This window comes from Cupressus sempervirens, chromosome 9 (genome assembly GCF_028749045.1).
Source record: "Cupressus sempervirens isolate cs-2001-9-10 chromosome 9, ASM2874904v1, whole genome shotgun sequence".
In the NCBI taxonomy this organism is placed as follows: domain Eukaryota; kingdom Viridiplantae; phylum Streptophyta; class Pinopsida; order Cupressales; family Cupressaceae; genus Cupressus; species Cupressus sempervirens.
The window spans coordinates 472,064,116-472,075,207 of NC_143126.1; the positions used below are offsets into that span (position 1 = coordinate 472,064,116).

The 11,092-nt window shown below is 32.7% G+C and overlaps 1 pseudogene; it reads left to right on the plus strand.

Moving 5' to 3' along the window:
- Positions 1-868: 868 nt before the first annotated feature.
- Positions 869-2,065, plus strand: LOC149539369 (G2/mitotic-specific cyclin-2 pseudogene; annotated as a pseudogene).
- The last annotated feature ends 9,027 nt before the right edge of the window (positions 2,066-11,092 follow it).

An 11,092-nucleotide genomic window follows, 5' to 3' on the forward strand; every position in this document is an offset into this window, starting at 1 on the left:
ATAGCTAGGTTTTATGGTTTTATATTTTTCATTTACAATTATATATGGATTATTACCTAAATAGTTAAAAGAGGAAATATATATAAAGGAAAATATTTATTTCTTCTATATTTAGGACAGAATCTATATGAGGGATAATACAAAAAAAAAAAAAAGTAGAAAAATAGTGATTCCTAAAAAATTGGTTAGCCATTGAAACATGTGTAATGAGTTTAATGCTAGATTTGATAATTTTGTTTCAAATAAAAAAAATACCCTTTAATACAACCAATTATAGAATCTCCTACAAGAAACGTTCCTGTGATAGTTCAGTTCTCTACTACGATAGAACTAGTAGATTATTTTGGAAAGGCTTATAAAAATGTTTTAGCTATTCACAAGAAGTTACCACCAAGTGGTATACTTTTATTTGTGACAGGGCAATAGAATGTAGAATTATTATGTAAGAAGTTGCAAAAATCATTTGGAAAAATGATCAAAACCAATGATAAACTAGTGGGCACTCTTCATGTGGCAAGCCCATTTTTAGCTGTAGATAAGCTTGCAAATCAATCTGACATGGAGGAGATCGTTGAAGTTGTGGATGTTGTTGATGAAAATGAAATTTCTAAAAAAGGATTTAATGGGTTTAATACATATGATGATGATGAAGAATTTGTTCATAAGTTAAGGGAAAATTTATAATCTTCTGATATTGAACTTGATTCAAATTCAGATTAAGAAAGAGAAAAGGGTGGATCAGACTGCAAGGTTCCTCTACATTTTTCTCTTTGTAGTCCCATTTTCAAATACCCTCTTAAATATCATTAGAAAAATCAAAACAAGAAGGAAAAGTCAGTCCAATTTTCAAATTTCCCTGCTCATTACCATGTCTTTTGCCTGGCAGGAAGTGTGAGGGTGTGTTGAGAACAGGATTGACAACGTCAAGGCCACCTATAACAAAGACCTTAAAATGGAGGGTAAAGGGCGAATGAGCCTTTTTGATATTGGTAATGTTGATGGAAGAAATCCTCAAGCAATTGGTGCCAAGAATCTTTTCCCAATTGATCACCCTGTGACCAGGAATTGTATTGCTACATTGGCAAACAATCAACATTTGGTACAGGATACTCATTATGATAAAAATATACATGAAGTTGAAGAGTCTGAGGTTGATATGGAGGACCTAGATGGATTTTCTTCATTTCAACCCAATGAATGTCATGAAGTGGAAATGGAAGATCTAGTTGATCCAATGGTGATGTCAAATATTGATGAGAAAGATGGTAAAAAACAATTGGCCATTTCAGATTATGTACAAGAAATTAACACTATGTATAGAGAAAGGGAGCACCTTAGTTGTGTTCCCCAAGATTATATGTGGGAGCAAACAGATATAAATAAGAAAATGAGGGGTATTCTAATTGATTGTCTCATTGAGATATATTTGAAGTTTGAGCTGCTAGACAAAACACTATTCTTGACTATCAACATTATAGATAGATACCTCTCAGAAGAAAAGGTAATGAGAAAGCATTTACGGCTAGTAGGGGTTATTACTATGCTCTTGGCCTGCAAGTATGAGGTCTCTATTCTTGTAGTTGATGATTTCATCCAAATTTTAGACAAAGCCTACATTAAAGAAGAAGTTTTACAAATGGAAAAATCAATGCTCAGTGTATTGGGATTCAATATGATAGTACCAACCCCTTATGTTTTCATGAAGAGATTTCTCAATGCAGCTGAACTTGATAAAGAGTTGGGGACATTGTCCTTCTTCTTCATGGAGAGCTGTCTGGTGAAGTATGAAATGTTGAGGCACCCACCATCAATGGTAGCAGTTGTAGTTGTGTAAACAAAACAATATACACTAAACAGAGATCCTTATTGGAACAATACCATGGAACATCATGTTGGCTACTCAGAAGGCCAACTTGAGGAATGTGCCAAGATGATTGTGGAGTACCATCGTAGGGCAGGGCAGGGCAATCTAACATGTGTCCATAGAAAATACCCATCTTCCAAATATGACTGTGCAACAAGGATAGAATCGACTCTAATGATTGCAGACGAGATTCTATTCTAGACTAGACTAGTAAAGAGATTATGTTATTGTATATATACAATGAATTGCAGAGGATCAAGGGGAGAGGATTATCTTATCTCTTCATTAACATGAAGAGAATGTGGATAACAATAATATAGCAAAGAGACTGTACAATATTGTCTAGTCTAACAATATTGTTGTTGTAGCTGTAATTTGGCTAACAATAATTTGGCTACTTTAGGGTGATTGGTGATCAATTGTAATAGTTTGAATTTTTAGTTTGTTTGGAAATGGCAAAGTATACAAATTTGAACACCAATCTGGTGCAACATTGTTTTTTTTTCCTAATTAGAAAAAAAATTATTTCCCTTTCATTTTGTCAAAAAATGAATAAAGATACGAAGAAGAGTTTCATAATAATGAAAATAACCCCCTTAATGAAACTCTACAGAATGCCAACTCCTTACATAATTAGGATGCGTCAAAAAAAACCCTAAGATATAGATTAAAAATTAAAAAGATTAATTTTGTTTCTAAAACCCTAACATATACATCAAGAAAAATATCGAAACACCCTCACATTGAGAAACAAAAAGTTATACGTACCAACATAAGATAAAAGAACATGGTTTGATCCTCCTTCATGAATTCTTGGTACACACAAATAAAACTATATTTTCTATGTCCGAAAATGGAATTCTTGCTGGAAGCAAAATTGACATAATTGTGAGTATCACATGGTGTAGAGGATAATAATCGTGTCTTGAAGGCAATTTAAATTGACTGAACATATTATGGGAGAATAAGAATAAAAGTTGTTTGTGTGCCACAAATTACATTGAAACGAATAGATCTACTCATGCATTGTCTTGTGCTATATAACTGAAGAAGCAATGAAGGGAATTGAGATTGAAAAACTCTTAAGAAACATATTGCGAGTTTCTTCAACCCTCAATTTTCAAAATGAAGCTGAATTTTTTTGTCCGCCAATCCCTATCTTTCGCTTAATCAAAGATTGAAATTAAGTTTATTTTGCAATTATATATATGGCACCCAAATATCTCTTACCATTACTGTATTTCAATCATTAATATTAATGAATTGAAAATTATATAATTATTCTATTATTATTTTAAATTAATTATTATACACCAATTGATAGAATATTTTAGGTGATGTTTACATGATGTTAAATTCTTCTTTTCCTTTTAAGTTTAAGAAAAAATAAAATAGATTTAGTTTAAGATTTAAGATAATTAATATTAATAACTTAAGTTTTTAAAACATGTTAATTATATCTTAAATATCTTAAAATTTTGAAACATTTTTTTTGAATTGGAGTAGTTTTGGGATGGTTTACCTCCTAAAAAGAATTGGTTCTTCACTAACAACTTTGTGAGAATCACCTAGATGTAACAAGTGCTAATTGATGTTTCATTCATTCTCATGAGAGATGGGTTAGGGTGAAACCAAGCATTTAATGACTTGTCAAAGATTGAATGTCTCTTTTGATAAGATTGAGGAACCTATCATATATTATTGATTCAATGGTTTCATGATTCAGGGGTGTTATGTGGAAATGCCTTTAATATGCTAAGGTCAACATCAAAAATTAGTATTTGACATACCTATAGATTAAAGCATTAAATGTTTTCATCCTTTACATACTTATTTGACATTTTTCATGCCATGTCAAGGTCAACATAAAATCTTTGCATTGTTTAATAATGAAATGTACTAAAAAAAATCAAACTAATTTTAACCTTTCCCTAATCATCAACATAGTCAAAAGAAGACAAAAAAAATCTCAATTCTCTATGAAATCCTAAATGGATTTGATTCTTTCTACTATAGATAGATTTGGGATATTAGTGGAAAATAATAAGCATGCAAACATTTTTCAAGTGAAAGCGATATAATGTTTATATTAAGCACAATATTAATGTATGACCACACTTTAAAAAAATACGACTCCTAACCATTAAGGAAATAAGATAAATTTAACCTAATCTATTGATATTAAATGCTATATAAAGTGCAAAAAGAAAGTAAAAATGACTAATTATTAGTGACTAATTATATCACTTATTTAGTCACTTATTTGGTAGTTTGTGACTAATTATCTAGTCACTTATTTAGTCATTTCTTTTTAGTTGATCTTGTGATTTTACCTAGTGACTAAATTAGTCACTTATTTACTCACCTATACCTATAAGTTACAAAGAAATAATGAAATTTGATCAATTTTAGTCACATGACTTTTTTTTAGTGGCATGACTAAAACCTTTAGTCGCATAATCACATATTTTCCAAAATGTACTAGTGAGGGTACACTATTCAATCTGCTGGATTGATAGAATTTGTGAGAAATTACCCTAATGGAAAAATCCAGTAGAGTGTCAATGATAGTGTCTATTTTCATTCCTCATTTTTTTCACCTGGCTCCTATATTTTCCTCTATAACTTCTTTGGAGTCACTCTACAAAGTCTTAGGCCATTCTAGGGTTAGGTAGCCAGTTATCCTATGAATTATTCTCTTTGAAAATTTAATCGGTCCATCTTCTAGCCACAAGGATCTGTCATGTATTCGGCTCAATATAATCTTTATCCATTCTATTTTGAACACCAGTGGAAAATCTAGGGCATGCATCAAACCCTTCCTTTCAACTATTTTAAACTGTTCCTTTAGAGCACAATTATCACATAGTTTGTTGTAGGCTTCTCTGATTTCCATATCACCTATTCCTCCTATCTTACAATTGTACCATTTTCTAACATCTTTGATCATAATCACTTTGGGAGGGATCATCAAAAATGTTCCTGAGGGATCTTGCTTATATGCTATGTTGGGAATGACTTTGAATATAGGTTGTTTGACCTAGTTGCTAACTAGCTGAACATTTAATACCTCTCTTCCTTCTACATTCCTCAAGCTAGATACCATTTGACAAACTAGGGTTTATGTAAATATAAACTATGTAACTTGGTTTATGATAAATACCTTGAAAATCTTGGAGAGTTGGTGTAAAATTGTTTTTGTGATCTTTGTGAATGCCTTGAACAAATTTTTGAGTTACCTTCTACTCTGATTTCTCTTACTTGAATGCGAAATGACAAAATTGAGTGAAAATTGGCCATATACACTATTGCATTTAATGCTTGGTGCTTGTACAATTGTAAACTCAGCATCAATGAAATTTTTGTTCCACTTGGCATCTATTGATATGATCATCACTTGGCAGCTACTATGGACTTGGCATCAATTGATTTAGTTTGGTAGCTTGACATTAACTAGCATTTCATTCGACATCTATTGAAGACTTTCCATACTCAGCAACAACAACCTTTATTTTCTCACAACATCTTACATCTTTATTCATCCTAATCCATTCTTTTCAATGCTATTTTCTTTCAGAATTGATGTATGATATAACTCTTAAGTATCAGTCTCACATACCTCTTAGTTGAATAGTTTGATGAGATGTGACCACTTGACCTATTAGGTGAAGTGATCCCTAATCCATTTGATGTACTACATCCATCTCTCTTTTTCCATGTCTTTTTCTTCTCACCTCTGATGTGTTCAACATCTACCTTGCCTTCTCTTTTGTTGAATTCATAATTGGGTGTCTTTGACCTAGTTGGACAATGCTTGCTAATATGACTAGTCTTCAATCAGCTAAAACAAGTTGTTTGACTTAACCATATGTTGTAGTTACCACTGAAGTGTTGCCTAATGTAATTCTCAGGGATATGTCCATATTCTTGGTAATAATGACAACTTTGTCTTGTGTTTTAATCCTAATTATAAAAGTATCCATGGCTTCTTTCTTTTGCTAACTTGTTTGGTGACCACATGGGTAAGAGGATAGAACTTAATAGTGTTGATCTTAGATTGGTTTTGAAAAGTGAGTGTTGATCTCAGATTGGTTTTGGCAAGTGAGTGTCAACACACTTAAGTTAGTTACTGATGCTTGACATGTATAGTATTTCTACTTCTAATTCGACACCTAAACTTCTTGACATCAATTGTTTACTTGGTACTTGAATTACTTAGCATGGTCTATCTATTGGGCACTTGAGTGACTCAGCACATGAGTGACTCTGTACATGAGTAACTCAATTCTCATTGTAACTCAACATGGTCTAATATTTACATGTTGTTCTTGACATGTATTACTAGTTCGAAATGAACTAAGTAAATTGTTTAATTGTGTTGACACTCACTTGTCAAAACAAATCTGAGATCAAAAAATATTCCTCACTTACCACAAGACATTTTGGGACTTATTGGAAGATTTTGAAGCCCTAAATGTTAGATATATTCCAAGAAGAAGGAATGTAGTAATTGATGCCCTTGTAATCTCTACTAGTGCACTACAACCTGTAGAAAGAATGAAACTTAAAAGGTTCTAAAAAGAACTCATGGATGCCTCATCTATCCCTAACAATATTACTAACTTCTAGATCTTTCAAGATGATCAACACATTCTAGAATTCATTATGTGCAATGATTTGTTCAAAGGGTAAGAAATTGATGATACACCTAATAAAAAACTTGAAGGAGATGAACTAGAAGATGTAGATGGGATCATAAATTTAAAAAACTAATACTATTCTTAAGGGGATGGTGGAACTATAGTGCATCTTTGAGCAAGATGAATCAGTATGCAATAAGAGGACTAATGAAGAAAAGGGGATCAAAGAATGTGACTCTTATAACCTAGGTACAGAAGAAAGCCCTAAGATGATGAGAATTAGAAAAGCTTGTAATTCCCAAGAATGAGAAAATATTCTCTAGTTACTCACAAAATACACAAATGTCATTGTCTGGAGTTATGAGGAGCTCAAGACATGTGACCTTGACATCATCACTCATGATATTCCTTTGAAACCTGATGCTAAGCCTTTTCACCAAAGATAAAGATAGACTAAACTCTATTGTTGAATCCTTGATAATGAGAGAAGTCCAAAATTTGACAATCTACTTGGGCTTCCAACTTGGTACCTATGATGAAGAAGCCCAAAGACATTGACCTTTGCATAGACTTTTGCAATTTGAATTAGGCATCCTAGAAAGATAACTACCCATTTCCTTCACATGAAAAATAACTACAACTTGTAAATGGATCTAATATGATATCTTTTATAGAAGGGTACTCAGGATATAACCAAGTAATGGTAGATGAGGAATAAAAATTAAATACAACAATCACCATAAAATGGGGGACATTTTCTTATAGAAGGATGCCCTTTGGCTTAATCAATGCAGGAGCTACATTTCATGGATGAGGCATTTAAGGGGTTGGTAAAAAAATGCATAGTTATTAATATGGATGACCTCATAGTACCCATTTCACTAACCTAAACTAAGTTTTCAACCAATATTAGAAATATGGTATATCTCTTAACCCAAAAAAATGTTCATTCAAAGTTACCAAAGGGAAACTCCTAGATTACATCATTTTAGAAGTCATTATTTCAATTGATCTTGAAAGGATAGAAGCAATTCCAAAGTTTTTGCATCCCCATAGTCACAAAGAGCTTAAATATTTCTTTAGGAAGATTAATTTTGTACATAAGTTCACTAGTAGGTTTGCCAAAATAATCCACCCACTCAATGATTTACTAGAGAAAGGAGCGAAAATTGACTGGGTTCCTGAAGTAAAGAAATCTTTTGAAGATGTCAAAGTGGCTATTTCTACTACCCCACACTACTATGTTTGGGCCCGAATTGTAATGGCAGGCTATTGCAATTGCGATGGCCACCCATCACCCAAGCGACACCAATAGAAATTGGCATGGTTGTCAGACTTTTTCCATCACAACTTGCAATGGCATGGGTTTCCATCATAATTGTGATGGCTAAAGGTGTCATAAATTGAAGTAAGATAGGCCAAGATTTCATCTTTACACCATCACAATTGTGATGGCGATCCTTGAGAGATGTCATCACATGTCTGACATACATGTGAAAATAATGTTATGGGACCAATGGCTAGCTATCAAACTAGTATGTTGTAATAGTGATAGTTATGTGGAAGCAATGTTGGGTAAAAGTACAAAGTTGTGTCACCTTTCAGGCTAACTTATCAGAATGATTGAATTTGAGCATTTCTATCTAAAAAACAATTTTGTCAAAACATATGATCTAGACAAATTTATTTTAGCTAATTTATATATGGTTTGACACTTTTCCAATTGGAGATGGCTATTCAATGCATGTTTTATACTAGTTTGTATCTAATTACTAAAGAAATAAAAGCATTTCAAAAAAGTGGTGTTTCAATAACTCTTACTAATTTTTATGATTTTTTTTAATAATATATAAACATCATTTTATAGAGCTCAGAGTTAAGAATATTCTCACATAGAGTTTATAGTGTTTTAATTAGATATAGTATATTATAATTAAAAAATTCTACAAGCACATATTTTAAGACTCAAAAATATGTCAGTTTTGAGAAAGAAAAAATATTAAATCATATAAAAATTATATGACATTCTAGAGGAGAGAGTCCTCTTCTAGAATTTATATTTTTTCTCTTGGATAGAATATATTTTAGGTGAGATAAAATTTGAATCATTATAAAAGAGAAAATATAGGTCTAAAGTTGATTTTTATTTTTGATTGTTCTAGCTATATGTGTTATCTATAACATAGTTTGAGATCAAAAGGAAATAAATTTATTTCCTTATAATTTTGTGGTGGGAACTAGACCCCCAATTTTTAGCATTTTTTTGCAGCTAAAAAATTGTCTTTAAAAATTAGGAAAATACATCAATTCTTATTCCAAATAAATATTAAAATTTATAATCCTAAACTTCATCCATTTCTACACATTTCATTAGTTCATTTCATTTTCAAATTCAAAATATTAATACTAATTTTATGTCATTGAAGGTGAATAGTTATACTTTTTTTAGCCTTTTCCTTTACAAAAGGGTGACACAGGTTTGTGCCTTTACCCTATTGTGGGACCAATGGCTAGCTATCAGAATCATGATAGCTGGTTGTATTAATAAAAAAAAATTGGTAGAATAAATTGAATAGCTATTATGCTTTTATAGCTCATTATAGATTCTGTAGATTCAGACAGTTAGTTATCATGCAATCATAGGTTAATATTGAGCTTCACTTTGTTTCAAGAATAGTTTAATAGCATGGTGTGAGGTGGGTTTCGGAGTTTCAGTTTGCACAATGGACATCATCTCAGTAGAGATTTGAGGGGTGGAGGTAGAAAGGGTCAGGTTAGGAAGGACAACCTGCACATTGATAGGTTGGATAGGATAGAGATTCCTATGGAAATCATAAACCTTAAACATAAATTCTTGGTGTAGTATATTATAGGGTTTTCCTTTCTTAGTCTTATCCCTAATGTTAAGATGCTTTCCTCCATGGAATGCAAGAGAAAAAATGGGAAGGAGATGAGGTCACAATTATGAAAAATGGTTTAAAATGGGGAAATGGTAGTAGCAGAAAATCTAATATCTACCCTCTAAGGTGAGATGTCTCATGATATCATAGCATACCTCTTTTCAAGGATCCAATAATTCCATTCTAAAAAAGCCACCATGATCATCTATTGGGCTTTCATCAGGCAAAAAATATTGGTTAAGACTAGCATCGTCTACAACATGAGTTTGCTTCCACCATTTATGGCCCTTCAAGGATAAACCACTGACCTTGGCAATGACCTCCTTGTTGATCTCAAATGAGATCTCATTCACAATCACCCATCTAATATTCTAAGAGTTAATAAAATTCATGGAGACCGCTTTCTCATATCCCTTTATACACTACATAAATGACACCAAACTACCCTCTTTCACGTAAGTCCACACAACATCTTTGTAGTTTTCAATGGAACTTGGCTTGATATGAAAAAAGTTACCGCCCATTTCCCCACTCTCGCCGTGGTCCTCAATAAAATCCTTAGAGATATCTGACCTAACTCCAACTAAAATCTAGTAAAGGCTGAAAAATGTAGAGAGAGCACCCATAAACTTTTGAAAAAAGATGAAAAGTCAAATGAAAAGGCTTTGAGAAATTATGCCATATAACTAGAACCTTCCTCAAATATTCATAATGATCATTGGTACTTTTTCTTCTTTCATTATTGATTCTTGTACTATCACTTTTAAAACCACTAATCCTTTCATACCCAACATAGTCCCACCAAATCTTGTGAAAGTCAGCATGTCAATTTAGGCATAAAACTCTCCAATTTTTATTACCACTTTTTGGTCCAATTAGAATCCCATCATAATTAATGATGGTATGCTCGCCTTTTAGCAAACCACTCCAAGTAATGATGTCCACCTAAAAATAAGCTTTAATAATACACAATCTCATTGACATTTGGAGTCATTAATGATTAGTGCCTGAATATGAGATGGAGGCTTGATACCATTTTGACAGATACATGTGTCAATTATTACATGACCCATCACCACTAGCGCATCCCTTACCTCTTTACGTTCATGGTATATGTGTTGAATGGGTACCTCCTAAAGTCTCAAGATAAACATATGGGCGTCGTTTATTAGTTGGGAGATATTCTAGCTTAAACTTTGTTTCTTCCTTTAAGGGATTCAATACATAATTAGTTGTGAATCTCCCTCCACAACCAAATTTTAAATTTCGTGTAAGTTGGCATCTTTAACCCCCAAAAATAGACCCATAGCTTCACTAAAGTTACTACTATTTTCACTATAATCACAAGTATAGGCCATCACAAGATTTCCATCGTCATCTCTAATAGCGCCACCTGCAATAGCATGTCCCCCCCTGGAAAATCCATCAAAGTTAAGCTTGAACTAGAGGGTGTGAGGTTTCCATTTCATGTGTTGTCTAGCCAACAATTTAAAGTTATCAACTCTAGCAACTAGCTTTTTAACTCCCCAATTATCAGCAATGACACACTCTAGGGGGTTTGGGGGGTGGGTAGGGGTCCCCCATCTCTAGTGAGAAATGTAATCATTTAATAGGTTGGTGATCAATTGAAGGATAATAGATGAGTGGGGGTGTGTGTGGGGCAGGTGGGGGGTGAGTGAGAGGAATGT